Source organism: Cucurbita pepo, chromosome 10 (genome assembly GCF_057944985.1).
Source record: "Cucurbita pepo subsp. pepo isolate OVF chromosome 10, ASM5794498v1, whole genome shotgun sequence".
NCBI classification, from domain to species: Eukaryota; Viridiplantae; Streptophyta; class Magnoliopsida; order Cucurbitales; family Cucurbitaceae; genus Cucurbita; species Cucurbita pepo.
In genome coordinates, this window is record NC_141807.1 from 11,259,765 (window position 1) to 11,276,558 (window position 16,794).

General features: G+C 33.3%; 2 non-coding genes across 2 annotated transcripts; one reads left to right on the forward strand and one right to left on the reverse strand.

Annotated features, from left to right (window-relative positions):
• Positions 1-7,807: 7,807 nt before the first annotated feature.
• TRNAQ-UUG (transfer RNA glutamine (anticodon UUG)) lies at positions 7,808-7,879 on the reverse strand. The gene has a single exon. It is a non-coding gene; the product is annotated as a tRNA-Gln (tRNA).
• Positions 7,880-16,722: 8,843 nt separating this feature from the next.
• TRNAP-UGG (transfer RNA proline (anticodon UGG)) lies at positions 16,723-16,794 on the forward strand. The gene has a single exon. It is a non-coding gene; the product is annotated as a tRNA-Pro (tRNA).

Here is a 16,794-nt window from a genome sequence, read left to right on the forward strand (position 1 = left end):
ACTTTGTAAACTTTAGAGAACTATTGAAGAGTGAGAAATGGAGGCAAGCCAAGGATCTGGAGCAATAAACAGAAATGGCACATGGGAATTGATGAAGTTACCTGGTGGAAGTTTGGTATGAGGTCGTAGATATAAACTGATTACTATTCGTGTTCAGTTTAAGGGAGGGATTGTTAGAATTAGATTTGATTGAGTTATTTGGATTAGATTTGATCTAGTTATTTGAATTAGATTTGATTTAGTCATTCTTCAATTGGATGAGAGATTTCTCCAAATCATCCTTCTGATCTTACAGTTTTCTTTTTTTGTTACTAACAGTAACATGTCATTCTTAAAAAACTAGGATACCGATGTGACAATGATACATTAATTAAAAAGAATTATTTCAAAAAATTTATCAATTTTATATTAGAAATAAATTCATATAAATAAGTTTACATATTTGTATACTTAACAAAAAAAAGCTTAATGTATGTTTCACTCTAAAAATATATTCAAAGTCAAGTGTCTGATACGATGGATTATAAATTTGTAATGTATCCATTGTATTAACAAGTGTTCAGTACATGCCCAACAAGTGTTCAGTACATTTAAAGTAGTTTGAAAACTAGCACGTCAAATATTATAATTGACTAACTACAACTTCAATTTTGTGCTTTAAAATTGGTTTTGACCCAAGAGAAATAAAATCCTTAATTTAGTACATGGTAGCAAAGATGAACATGAGAATGAGTTATTCTCATATGGAAAGAGATTTAACCTTAAGTTATATCTCATATCCTCTCGTAACCAATTATTTAGTTTGATTTAGTATAAATTAGAAAGATAGGTCCATCAATAGCAAAAAAGTAAAATAAAATAAAATAAATAGAATAGATTAAATTAGCCACTAACATAATTAAAAAAAAAAAAAAAACATAAAGGATGAATTGATTAAATTGGCTAATTGCTGACATAATTAAAAAAGAATGTAACAAACACACCGAAATAAGATTAGGAACACAAGTAAAAAAAAAAAAAAAAAAAAAAACTCATACAGCCAAAAAATCAAGATTTGGAAAGTGTTAAACAGTTTTGATATATAGACATTTCAAGACCTTACTCGTGCAATTTTCCCATGAAATCTAACACTAGAGCATCATAAAATTTAGAGAAATGTTTGAAATTGATGTCATGTTCATATAGGTTGACTTTAATACAAAAGACAAATCGAACTTTCTTAAGGATAAATTGGGGACACCAGCCTAAGCTAATCAGGTAGGTGGCCTTACCATCCGTATGGTTAAATTTGATGTTGACTGTGCTCGTGGTTATGCAAGTGTCATATATATTGATATATGTGAAATGTTTGTGAATCGATATGCTTATGATTTGTTATAATATGTGAATTGTATGATAATACTTACGGTACCATGTGTTGAATGGTATATTTGAGATAGGATACGAGAAGGATGCACTAAACGTAATGTAATGATAGGAGTAAGACATGTTCATGAAACGTTATGGTTTGGTTACGTATCGAAGTGTTATGGGTATGACAGATCGATAACAACGATATGGTCACGATGGATTCATAAAACAATACGATTAGGTTATGGGTAGAAAGGGATAGAATTATGATAGATTGATAGAACGATAGCGTTAGGATACGTTTCTGTAACGTTAAGACTAAGGTACGTTCAGGTAACGACACGACTATGATATGTCTAAGGACGTTAAGGCTATGATAAATTAGGGAAGAATATAATCATGAAGTTTTTACGACATGATATGATTATGATACGACATGTGAAGGACGGATATATATCCAAAAAGTGTCTAAGAGGGACGTGAGAATAAATTATTCTCGAGCTTTCTTTACATCGGTCAAAGAGTATTTGATAAGCTATCAAAATGAAGGGTTTTCTCTTTTCTTCTTCCTTCTTTCTCCCTTTTCACGTTTATTTATTTATTTTTTTAAATTAAAAAAAGTTTAATGTGAGAATGAAGAAATTAGAAAGGAGAAAGAAATGAATGTAATAAAACTTTTCCGTCGGTAGGAATGGAAATGGTGAATGGGTTCTTGACGATAGTCGACCGCTATACTCTTGTTTTGGATGTAAGTGATGATTATCAGCAATATGAGTTGTGTCAATACCACACCGTTATCAAGAGGAAGTAAAGTAGAGTAGAATAGATCAAGCGATCCATTTGTTGAGAGTACTGTAAGAGGCACACAATTAAGAATGTTGGATATAACTACTCTTCCACATCTGAGGGATGAGTCTCAAAGATCCAACTACAATATCAAAGAAACTTCGGGTGGTAGCGATTGCTTGCATTGGTGTCTCCGTGGTATCCCAGACACGTGTAACATGATTTTTCTTGCTCAAATATAGCTTCATTTGTCTTAAAAGTTCACTTTTGAGTAATCCTGGAAGGCTTCTTAATTTGCGCTTCTGGTGAAGATGATCACTCCGAGGTGGGTTTGTTAGTGATGATGCAATTATATAATCAGGGTTTTATATCAATGGTTCCATTTATATCTATAAATGAAATTTGTGGTGTATTTTTTAGAAATTCAACAATAATCATCGGTTATTTGGTTACCGTTCTAAAGAAATTCAACTTTTGACCTTTTGTGAATGCTCAAAGCTACTTGCAAAGTACTGTTGATTATGATCTATAATACTCACCCGAAATTGAGGTTTGTTCATGTTTGAAAATGTGACAAACCAAAAGACAAGATGCTAATTAATATTGTTTGTGATTGTTGTTGTGAATTCTTCATCTTTGAATACATATTTTGGTTGGCTCATGAATTTTTCCATATTTTAAAAATATTTTTTTTTTTTAGTTGCGGCCTAATTTCATAATAGGCTATTGAATCACAATATTGCAATATTTTAAGTTACTTTTAAGATTAAACGTCCATGAATAAAGTAATTACGGCAAGTTCTTTTTATGCATCTTATTTTAATCTAGCACATAAATGCTTCCTAATTATTTTATTTATTTTTTTATGAATTAGGTTATGAAGATCATTTGAATTATAAACGCTTTAATTTATACAATATTTAATAACTAATCATTTTAATATTTATACTCAAATATACTAACAAGTACTAGTAACACTAGTCTCAATGACTTAAAGAATACAACTATTATCTCGAACTATAAAGAATTTAATTCTAACCTATTCTAATGGACAAACGCTTTATTAGACTCTATTGTAAGATTTCACTTCATCAATTTAAGTAGCGTTCAACTACAACTATAAATATCAAATTCTTAAGTATTCATGAACAAAATCGGCCTAACAATGTCTCTTGGAACTATTTACCAAAGGTGTTAGAATGAGCCGTGTGGAAGGGTTGCCTTTAGATGCTTTAGTACCAATTAAGGATGTCAATATCCTAGTAGTGCAGAATGCAGGAAGGTTCGTAGTTGAAAAGAATAACGAGAATAGTGGACATCGTTTCATCTACAAGCGTGTGGTGAACGGTCTGGTTGGTATGACTAGAGAACGTCGTCCTCGCATAATTTATATTATTGTGATAGAAGTTATAAATAACGATGATATTCCTTGGTCTTTTATTACAAAGGTGCATAACTTTTAAAGAAGTTCTCGAGTTCCTTGTCCCCAAGTAGCAATAAAACTACTAAAATGCTATCTCTACTTATAATAAAGCCCTCTCTCTCTCTCGCAATATATATGTGTGTGTTTGTGGATGTATTACTCTCTTTTATTAATGAAATATGGCATAGTCATAATGATATTATGAGTATCTTTTTTATCCCTCCCTTCCTTATCGCTATATAAAGAATATGAAGATTATAAAGAATATGAAGATTATAAGTAAAAGATGTACAAGTAATTTGTTACTTTTGAACTTAAAATGCTTATAATTTTATCAACAATAATTATCAAACGGTACATAATTTTGTCCAAGTAAGGTCGCTTCTCATTCCCTGTATGATATCATAACACAAAATCGAGCGGAAAGGTTAACGATAAAATGATAACAAAAACCGATTCGTCGAACTAACTATAAAGGAAGGGTTGGTTGGAAACCATGTCTATACTTCTTTGCTTTAATCACAGGTAACTAAAGATATATAAGAACAACAGAATATGGCATGCCCAGTCAAAATATAAAAAATTTCTTGCCATGTTATAGTTAATGAATATGGTATGCACAAAGATCTGATGTCACACTTCATGATTGGAGACCAATACAGTGAGCTATGGTCGTCCATAACGTCCTTTGGTCCAATTATGTTAAGCAAATGTTGTAGCAAGCAAAGAGTTTTTAATAAGTTTGCTATTGCAAAGAGCTCGGTTTAAGGAACAAATGTCTCTGATGTGAAAGGCGCACCAATTCAACGAGATTTAAGTAACCATGAATAAGACACATGATACAGCTTGTAAACAAAACGATGTCCATGACTCTTGTTATTTTCTTCCACTACAAACCTTCTAGCTTCTTGCACTTTTTTGTCATTGACAACCTTAATTGAAATTAGAATTGAAGGAAACACTTCTCCACAACTCAACAAAAATTTGTATTTTTTTTTTAATTATAAGCTAAATTAATAAAAATACCATTGAACTTTGCACTTTATCTAAAAAAATACTCATAATTTTTTTAGAAGTTTCAATAATACACTTAATCTTTTTAAAAAAAAAATCTATAGAAACTATTAATTTGTTTTTTACAAAAATACTGTTGAATTTTCAAAAAAAAAAAAAAAAAAAGCTTCAAAACTACGGTTAACTTTCAAAAGTGTTTAAAAAAAGATAGATGGGAGAAAATTGTGTTCAAGGGGATAAAATTGAAGGTTATTTTCAGTATAAGATTCTGAAAACATAACAAGAAGTAATATCCTAGCTTAAGGTAGCCATTAAGAACCTACTAGTAGGCAACTTACTAAGTTTTACTCACTCCATGTTTATCATTTTTTTTTTCGAAGTAACTAAGAGTTGGTCGTGGATGAGAGCGGACTTTGGAGTGTCGGCCATGGACTAACCTCTGTTTTTAATCTAGTATTTTTTGTTCTTCTTTTAAGTCTGCTTCTTATTTTGTGTTTGTAACGAGTATGTATATGTAACACCCAAAAAATGAAGGAAATTATCTCCCATAAGAATAAGCCACTCATGAAAGACCCAATGGATAGAAAGGAAAAAAATTAAAGGATTAAGCAAGAACAAAGGACTTAGTCAAGTCACTCGTGTACCCTAACAAGTGATTTCAAGGAGTTAAAGGCCTTTTGAAAAGAATTGGAAACGAAAAAGTAAATCAAAAGGGCAAAAAAGTCATTTTATCAATTATAAAAAATCTTTCCGGATTTGTAATTCCTTATCTAAAAGGAATCTCAAGATTCAAAAAAAAGGGAAAAAAGATAAAAAGGCGATTGAGAAATTTGTAGAAATTTTTTGGATTTTTCAAGAAAAATAATAATAAAATATTCGGAAAGTGGTAAATTACCAAAATACCCATAGAAGAATGGATAATTACAGAAATTCAACTCCAATTAGAATCAGAGCATCTACCGTGACCATCCGAACAAAATCTTTCAAACTCAAATCTCAATCGTCGGATGTCCTAAAAAATTTGATATGATCTAGAACGAACACGCACGGATCATCACATCCAATGACTAGTATGCAAAGCCAAGGTCGATAAGGCCATGATCGAAGTTGATATCACCAAAAAATTTTCTAGAAAGATCGATCTCTAAATAACGAAGATTCTGGAGCTCTCAGTGTCGGTTTAAGCTCCTCCTATAAAGTCGAAAGTAGGAGCAACAATACGGAATAAGAATCGAGAAAGGTCGATCCCCCAATTGAAGGCAATAAACGTTTAGATTGTGTTTCTCCTACTCTCAGATTTCTTCCAAATTCGAGAGCAATCCTCCACCATTTCTCTTCAAACTTCTAAATAACAAAGAATCTGGAGCTCTCAATGTCGGTTTAAGCTCCTCCTATAAACTCTAAAGTAGGAGCAACAATATGGAATAAGAATCGAGAAAGGTTGATCCCCTAGTCGAAGGCAATAAGCGTTTAGATTATGGGTCTCCTACTCTCAGATTTCTTCCAAATTCGAGAGCAATCCTCCACCATTTCTCTTCAAACTTATTCCTACCGTTTCTCAACAAGATTACCCACAAGTTCTATGAAGGAATAGAGTGCTGAAAGTGCCTAGAAACCATTCCCCCAATTCAATCCGCCATTGAAGAACTTCAAGAAAAACTTGAAAATCCAACCCGAGGATACATGATGACTCGTCGAGCAAGAATGATTCAAATCAGTTTTTGAACCTCCAAGGAATGCTTCCATAGAAGACCACGAAGAAAAATAACTTCGAGAGCGTGCCAAATTGAAGGAAATAGGTTTCAAAATTAAATTGGGGATAAGAGTCAAAATTCCTATCTACGATCTCTTTTCCTTCAAATTAAGGATTCCTCTAGCTTCAGAGGAAGAAGTTGAGTAAACTTGATGAAGGAATCCAGTGCTGAAACGTCGTAGAATAAGCTACCCACGAGATCTCAAATCTGGCGTTTTGAGTGAGTTGCATACCGAGAACGATTTCTGGAAATTAAGGTCCTACACTCAAAGACGTTTCTCCAAACCAATTCCTTGAGCCTAAAGATAGGATATGGAAGAGGTTCAATGAAGAAATAGGGTCTTGAAACCCCTAGAATCGGCTACCCAATAAGAAATCCTTTGTTTTATCTCCAGCGATAAATCAGATTTTGGATGAACTTTTGTAGCGAATATCTTAGGCTACGATCCACGAGAAGTTATCAAATAATTCCCAAGCCCTTTCTTGTAACATCCATCTTTAAGTTTCACGAAGAAATCGAGGAGAGAAACACTGTAAATTCGGCTGTACAGGCCGAGTTTCAGATGGCGGCGATGCGAAAAATGTGCATCTTCTTCCTGTTCAGAGGAAGAAAACGATGATACGACCAGTTCAGCTGAACTGTCCAAGTCAACTAAAAAGAGTACCTTTTCTCGGGTTTTCTCAGTAGATCTTATTTTATGAAATGTTGTATGAATCCTTTTCCCGAGAGGTTATATAAGGTAATGAAGTTTGGGAGTTATTGGAAAACTTTAGTTAGTGAAACAAAGATATGGGAGAAAATGCTCATCACGATCCATATGACTTTACCTCCTAGGATAACTCAAGTGGTATCCCTAAAATAATAGATTCCCCAGATGTACCCTTGGTCTATAATAAATACTACGTGCACAATATCATGCTGGGCTTATTTCCTAAGAACCCCTTGGTTTCTAATAAATACTACGTGCACAATATCATGCTGGGCTTATTTCCTAAGAAATTATAAGTTCCAAGCTTATGCATAGAGGCCCCTATTTCTCTTTAGGTGGGATGCTATGGTATATGTACCATGAGCTGCACCACGATTATGACAACGCCACCTAAAATACTAGGTGCACAATATCATGCTGGGCTTATTTCCTAAGAAATTATAAGTTCCAAGCTTATGCATAGAGGCCCCTATTTCTCTTTAGGTGGGATGCTATGGTATATGTACCATGAGCTGCACAACGATTATGACAACGCCACCTAAAGCACAATATCATGCTGGGCTTATTTCCTAAGAAATTATAAGTTCCAAGCTTATGCATAGAGGCCCCTATTTCTCTTTAGGTGGGATGCTATGGTATATGTACCATGAGCTGCACCACGATTATGACAACGCCACCTATGCACTCATGGGAAGTGGTAACAACGTTTTGTTTTAAAATGTCTTGTTGTCATTCCTTATTCTGTGTTTTCACATCAAGGTCATTTCTTAAAGGTCCTATCGGGAGTTGAACCCAGGTCGTTGGATTCAAAGTCCAAAGTGCTAACCACTACACCATAGAACCCCTTGTAAAAATTTATTTTGGAATGGTTTTCCTATTTTATGCCGATTCCACAAGAAGGGAGATCTTATCATGAGTCAAACTCAAGTTATTGGATTCAAAGTTCTAGAGCTGTTTTATCCAACTCGTTGTGATCTTGAGCAACTTTAGAGTGGTTGCAGAAGTAACCCTCCGGTGTTGATTGAAGCTCTTGGAGAACATGTAATTTTATATATTTCTTATAGTTAATTTATATATTGTTGTATATTACAAACAAATTGAAATAATACTTTACATCCCCGTCTTTCTTTCTTCCGTGCAAAACTTAACATGAAAACTATATTATTTCAATATTCACTCGAGAAACAAGGGGTGAAAACTATATTATTTCAAACCCTCCATTATTGCTTCTACTTTGCGTGAAAATGCTTCCACTAAATCATGTTACAAACTAGTTGGTTTGGTTTGATTCAATTCTTGGATCCACTAGATTGAATTGACATAGCTCAATTAAGCTCTTGATAATATAAAAATCATAAGTTTCTTAAATTAAGTTAACTTAAAAGTTTAACCCCTAATCTTTTTTAGAATGTTTTGCTTTGTGTCTAGTTGATCTCTAAATGCTTAGAAGTATCTAATAAGACTTCTATTTAAGGAACTTTTCACTATAAAAGATGTAAGACTTCAGGTTTATTATTAAGGAATTTCAAATGAGTGATTTGATATATCATAGAGGACAAAATATTTATTTGTTTCAAATATCTTACGTTGACCATTCTTTTTTGTCAAGTATTTTGAATATTATCATTGTGAATTACTAATGGCATTAGATTGAATCTCATTAATAACAATATCCCAAAACTCAGGTAAAGATGACATCAAAATTAATACTTTAATTTCATCTTCAAATTTTATTTCCATTTAACTCAGTTGACTAATAATCATAATAGTCACAGGTTCACAAATATTTACAACCTTAAAAGGTAAAATTATAAGAAGTACAAGAAAAAAGTGTTTAAAATAGTTTCAAAATATAGAAAAAAAAATAGTAGGAATTGGTCAAAGTCACCATTGATCACTTATGAAACAACACAAGACAGATGAGGGTAACATTTTTTTATTTATCTACGCCCTTTGGTTTTTGGCTTTACAAGATGGAGACATGAAGTTTTCTATGTTCTAAATAAATTTGGTTGATTGTTTTCAGGATAACATTGGTACCATCAAAACTTATTTATTTCTTTGAAATGTTTGAGTTTACAATTTACATGTTTTTATTTTTCTACTTTGTCTGCTTGCATTTAGAAATGAAGCAAAATTAGTCCGAGGGTTTTAGGCAGATTGTTATAATTCTAATTTTTAACTAAAAAAAAAGAATTAGTCTCGTTGTCACGCTTAAAACTACTCTAGAGGTATAATCGACCTATTATCCTTCCACCAATAGGAGCAAAAGGCAACGTTACTATGTGAAACTAGTTTCATGTCATTTATTCAACAATAAGGGTGTTAGCATGCATTTGGAAATGAACCCATATTTAAAAAATTTATATAAAATAGAAAAGAATTGTTAATCTCAAAGACAATGAGAAAACCAACGGTTCCTTCACCCAAGACCTATGGCCCGACTCCCAACATGGAAGGGATAATCTAGAGAATCATTCCAAGAACCCCACCGGATGGGTTACTAACTCACATTTCGGTGGGTTCTGCAAGCACGGATTGCAAGTTAAAAGAGGTTGAAAACAAAGTAAAATGATAAAAGGGCTCAACCAAATTCGAACGGGTGACCTCTTGATCTGCAGTCAAATGCTTTACCACTGAGCTATGGACCCATTTTGCATGATTTCAACCTCAGTGACCCCTTCTATAGAGTGTCAGTCTAAAAGTGGAAAAAGTGTCTCTCCAAAATAAAAGGGCCCAACCAAGTTCACAAACGGGTGACCGGTCAAATTCTCTACCACTGAGCCATGGATCCATTTTGTAGGATTTTAACCTTAGTGACCCCTTAGACATAGTGTCGGTCAAAAAAGTGTAACAAATTTCTATCCAAGATAGAAGGGCCTGTTAGGATCGCACAACAACGCACACGCTCGATCTAGATGAACACAAAAACAGGATAGAGAAAAGTGTAAGGAGAACTCTGGCTAAAAGGTTTTTTCTATTGATGACTTCACGTATGTACAGTAAGAGAGAATTACAGAGAATAGAAAGTACTTTTCAAAGCTCTAGCGGACCGGATATATGTATAGTTCAGTTTACTATATATAGGTTTACCAGATTTAACCATCTACTATATATAGCCATTTACTATATATAGCTTTACCCGATTTAACCATCTACTATATATAGCTATTTACCATATATAGGTTTACCGGATATAGTTTTACCAAATATAGCTGTACCAGATATAGCTTTACCAAATATAGCTTTATCGGATATAACCGTTGACCAAGCTATAAGTAAGCTGCAGGCTCCATAACCTAACAATTCTCCCACTTGGAGACTGATCTAGTCAACCAAAAATTTCATTCTCAAACGAACATGAGCATCTTCATGGTCTTCATGGCACCATATCAATTGAGGCTTTGCACAACCTCAATATTCCAACATCAACACAGTTTGTCAACATGTTTGCTGGATTCTTTGCACCCTCTATCTTCTCCAAACACATCACCATCTTTCATTAACCTACAAGTGAAATGGTATCGTCTTATGTGTTTTCTCTTTAAATGATAGACCGGGTTCCTTCGCTAACTGTATGACACTCTGACTATTTCTGTTAAGAATCTTCGTGCTGCTTCTTGCCCATTCTTCCAGATAGCCAGTCATCCATATCGTCTTCTTTCCAGCTTCAACTATTACCACGTACTCCATCTCAGTACAACACATTTTTTAAGCCTAGACGTTCCATCATCCATGGCTTGCTCCTACTTGGTTGTATCCTCCAACTGTAGGGTCTCATCAAAGGGTTGTGGTTCCCTTTCATCAGCAACAGATAGTGTAATGAAGGTACATACATATCTGGTACTCTGATAGTACATGATGATCTTCTCAACACCAGTTCAGGTGTCAGTTACTCCACTACTGATTCCTCCGCAACAACCTCAGGAGTTTGTTGAGTATCTGCTACAAGATCACTTGGTGATTTTCTCCGCAACTCAACCTCAACTCCCACTTGCTTTGTTGTCTTGGAACCTTGCTCCACATCTGGTTTCTCAGCAGTAGTCTCAGGAGTTTCTTGAGTATCTGCTACAACATCACTAGGTGAGTTTCCCTGCAACTCAAGCTCAACTCCCACTGTCTTCGTGGTCTTCGAACCTTTCTCCACATCTGGTTCCATTTCCAATCGCAGTTTCTTCAATTCTCTGGCGGTCCTTGTGAAGCTAACTCGTTTCTGCTTGCTCATAACGTAGTTCTCACAACGACCCACATCAACAGATTTCAGACTTTCTAAAACTCCTTTCGCAGCCAGCCTCTTCATTCCTTTCGCGCTCATAGGTTCAAGTCTATTGTGCTGTAGACTTGAATTTGAAGCACTCTCAGCAGCAGTAGCTATGTTCATACACCCTGCAGTGGTGTATAAGGTTCTAGATTTTGAGCCACGTGCTACCACTGTAGCACCCTTCATAATTTTTCACGAACTCTTCCCTAACCTTGTTGCATAACTTGTGTTGTCCAACTAACCAATAGAGATCAGGTTCCTTCAGAGACCAGGAATATATCTGACATCCTTTAATGTCCACTGATTTCCTGCTGGAGTTTTTATGCACACATCTCCTTTTCCTTTAATCTCTAAATCTTTGTTGTCGGCAAGATACACCTTCTCAAAATTTCCAGACTTGAAATTCCAAAACAACTCTTTATTTGGAGACGAATGAAAAGATCATCTGAATCCAAAATTCAGGATTCAGTCAAACTGTCCACGCTGAGGATTATAGAATCATCACATCTCCAGATTTGTGATTTTGCTTTCTCTTTGGTCTTGTACAACCTGTCTGAAAGTGATCTTTTTCTCCACAATTCCAACACGTTACGTTTGGTCTATTTGGAGATTTTTCTCGGTTCTTTGATTTTGATCGCCCTTTGTTTGGGCCCTTTGGTTTACTTCTTCCCCTTCGATCAACACTGAGAGCATTGCCTGATGAATCTCCAGTTTCCCGTTTGCGAATACTTTCGCTGAGAACTACATCTCAAATTTCACAAAACTTCAGTTTATAAGATCCTCGGGAACTGCTGATTGCGACAACAACAGTATCCCATGACTCGGGTAAGGATGACATCAAAATCAATGCTTTAATTTCATCTTCGAAATTAATTTCCACCGAACTCAGTTGACTCATGATCATATTGAATTCATTTATATGATCAGCAACAGGTCCACCTTCAGACATCTGTAGATTGAACAATCTCCACATCAAATACACCTTGTTCATAGCCGATAGTTTTTCATACATATTTGACAGCGTCTTCAATAGATCAAATGTTGTCTTCTACTTGATAATGTTGAACGCCACGTTTCTGGATAGCGTCACCCGAATCAGCCCCAAGGCTTGTCGATCCTTGAGCTTCCACTGTTCCATGGTCATGGATTCCGGCTTCACTCCCAACAGAGGTTCGTGAAGATCTTTCTGATACAGATAATCTTCAATCTGCATCATCCAGAAACCGAAATCGGATCCATCGAACTTCTCAATTTCAATCTTTGAACTTTCCATCTTCACAGATCGTGATAAATTTCGCCTAGCTCTGATACCAATTGTTGGGATCGCACAACAACGCAAACACTCGATCTAGATGAACACAAAGAACAAGATAGAGAAAAGTGCAAGGAGAACTCTGGCTAAAAGGATTTTTCTATTGATGACTTCACGTATGTATAGTAAGAGAGAATTACCGAGAATAGAAAGTAGTTTTCAAAGCTATAGCGGATGGTATATATATATATATATATAGTTAAGTTTACTATATATAGGTTTACCAGATTTAACCATCTACTATATATAGCCATTTACTATATATAGCTTTATTCGATTTAACCATCTACTATATATATAGCTATTTATCATACATAGCTTTACCAGATATAGCTTTACAAAATATAGCTTTACCGGATATACCTTTACCAAATATAGTTTTACCGGATATAACCGTTGACCAAACTATAAATAAGCAGCAGGCTCCATAACCTAACAGGGCTCAACTAGGTTTGAATTGGTGACCTCTTGATCTGTAATCAAATGCTCTAACATTGAGCTATGGTCCAATTTTATATGATCTCAACCTTAGTGACCCCTTCTACAGATTATCGGTCCAAAAGTGACCCTATCGAATCGGCTATGGACCAATTTTATATAAATTGGTGGATTACCTATCGGTAATTAAACACAGGTCGTTAGATTCAAAGTCGAAAGTACTAACCACTACACCATAGAACCACTTGTTAAACTTTATTTTGGCAGCGATTTTGATAAGCGCCACAACGCTTGATTTTGCAAAGCTAGAGGTCATAGTATCCTTAGATACTTTCACAAGGTGTTTTCAACTTCTTTTATAGGTAATTGAACTTTTGAGTTCATGTAAATGATTGGTTGGATTAGTATCAGTTTAAGAAGATAGAAGACAGAGGAGAGAAGAGAGACTTTGTTAGAAATTCTCCCAGGTATCCCCCAACGTGTTTTCAACTCCTTTTATAGGTTGAATTTTAAAATTAAACCACAACAAAATTTACTTCTATCTAGCAAAATTATTTTTTTGTTTGAAACAAGATTATTCCCTTCTTTTTCTAAAACTAAATTTGACTCTCGAATAGATTTTAATAGTTTTGTTATTTAAATTTTCTTTAAAATTTTTGTACACAGAGTACAATGGAAATAATATATATATATATATATATATATATATATATATATATATATATATATATATATATTTTACTATTTTGTAATTTGTATGGTATTATTGGAGGCTTTTGAATGAAATATGATAATTGATTCTCTGTCCTCTTTGACAATTTTAGATACCTCCATATCCGACATTTGATGCGTCACGTTTCATTATGAGATCTGCCCTTGGGTCAATAAGACGTAAGCAGAGAGTTTATTTGACTAATGAATTGATTTTTTTTGGTTGTAGAGATATCCCTTACAAATCAAGACTTTGTATTATTTTGAAGACACTCATCAAGACATTTGTAAATGTGCCTGATATCTTGAAGGATATAAGACACGTAATTGAGAGAACCTAAATTTTTTTTGAAGTTTACTTTTCTAGGATACGTCATCACCAAAGTTTGAGACAAAGACCATTGGATGGGTTTTAATAAGGCTCAAATAAATTTAAAATCCAAGAAAACGTATCTGAGTTTGATATTATTTGATTTTGGGTATGGACACAACTAGCTGATTTCTTTTGATTACATTAATGAATGTATGTAGATGTTTAAAGTGTTGATCTTAATGGTTTTAGAAAATATCAACACATCATCGATATAAACTATCGAATTTTTTTGAAAGGATTGAACATATCATTCATAATCTTCTGAAATTCGGATGGAGCGTTATTTAGCCTAAATGGCATGACGTTCCTCTCATATTTTCTAAATTGGACATTAAATGCTATTTTATATTTGTCCTTTTAGGAAACTAGAATTTTCCGAAATCCCAATTTCATGTCGAATTTTATAAAAACATTTGACTCTAAATTCTTTTTATCAAATCATTTTTGTTTTGGATTGGATATCTTATTTATTCTAAAACCTTATTCAAAGGTTTGTAGTTAATTACGAGTATAAGAATTTCTGGTTTCTTTTCACCATGTTGTTAACCTAAAATGCCAGACATGACCACATGCTCTTTGAAGACCTTATTAGCTTCCTCTGCAAAATATCACCTAAAATGTCACAGTATTTAGTGTTTGATGCTTTCTGACTTAACCCTAGGGTTCTATTTAAAGTGAACTTGTGATAATTTTTGTCAAATACCTAATACATTAAGATATAATATCTTATTTCAATAATATTAAAATGTCGTAGAATATCATAATATATGTTTAATTAATATGAATCTCATTCAAATTTCAAATATATTTTTTTATTTCACAATTTCATTAATACAATTATGCTTCATCTTGAACCTACTAAACATGAAACTAAAACTGCATTCAATTTAGCTCAATTTTATTGTCATCTTGAATGACGTGTAGGATATATTCTTGATTTACCTCGATATTTCATATTAGTTAAGCTTTTTGCAAAATCACAATTAGACAACAACAAAGATGAACTTGGGTCTATTTATTATTTTAAAGAAAATTTCTTTCTCCATCTTATTCCTAAAAACTTTGCAACTAAATTCATATTATGCGAAGAAACAAATTTTTTACTAGAAGTAAAATATGCAACTTTAACTAAAATTTCATCTAAACAAATTTTATTGCCATACAACATAGATGACAATTATAGCCTTCAAACAATAACTAGAATAGTTGTGGTGAACGGGATAGAAACTCTAGTGTTCATCCATAATATACAACCAGTACCTAAATTATGACCTAAAAATTTGAAAACATAAGTTGTAGTTGAAAATTACATAAAACAATCCCCTAAATCCAAGAACTCTGTCCAATTAGTAAATCCTAAAGATAGTAGCTAACATAGAGTAATTGAAGCTCCACATGAAGTAATTTAAAGTTCCAGTTACTTAACTAAAGTTTATCTCGTCTTTAATGAAGCATGAGTTGCACTTAAGTTCATGAAATGTTTATAAACTCCAACTCTTAGTACTATTAATGCAATCATATTTCATATGAGTTTGTCATAAATCAAACTATGGTACATTCAATACAACTTTATTTTCTTGTCATACGAAGCAAAATAGAAGAATTAAATCAAACAAACTGATGAACTGAGCCGAATAAATCCAACCCAACCCAAACTGATTAGTTTGATTCATTTGTTGGGTTGTAGTTTATTTGATAACACTTGCATATTAGAACAATTCAATATTACAAGCCTTACTTACAAGTAAAATACTAGACCATCAACTTTTTGTTTTATAGTCCAACAACCGCTCAAGAAAATAGATTTCAAACTTGGGAGAAAAAAATATATTGAGTAGGAGTTAAAAATGTTGCATTGTTTTTAGAAAGGGCATTTGGTCTAGTGGTATGATTCTCGCTTAGGGTGTGAGATGTCCCGGGTTCAATTCTTGGAATGCCCCTATTTTCATGTCATCAAAAGATGAGCCAACGAAGTGTATTATCATTTAATGATAATTCTTTTTTTTAATATCATTTACTTGTGTACTCCACGATATATGTCTCAACCTAGTGTATTATCATTTAATGATAATGCTCTTTTAATATCATTTACTCGTGTACTCCACGATATATGTCTCAAATGAAATTATCAAACTAAAACTTACACGAGAAAATAAGTTATTCTTTTTTCTTCTCTCTACTGTAATTCTATTCTTTTTTCTTCTCTCACTACAGTAATTAAATTCTAGAAAATAAAAATAACTTCTATTCTTTTTTCTTCTTTCACCTTAATTCTATTCTTTTTTCTTCTCTCCCTACAGTAATTAAATTCTAGAAAATAAAAATAACTTCTATTCTTTTTTCTTCTCTCTATAGTAATTCTATTAATTTTTCTTCTCTCTACAGTAATTAACTTCTATTCTTTAAATAACTTCTATTCTTTTTTTTTTCTCTCTACAACAGTAATTATCACAAACCCTATGTAAATAATTTAACAGCGGTCTAGATCTAAAAGATATAATAATAATTGCTCATGGATTTCATTAACAAAGAAAATAAATGAAATAATGATGATACATTCCATAAAAAACTTAATATATAGTCATTAATAAGGGCATTTGGTCTAGTGGTATGATTCTTGCTTTGGGTGCAAGAGGTCTCGAGTTCGTTTCTCGAAATGCCCC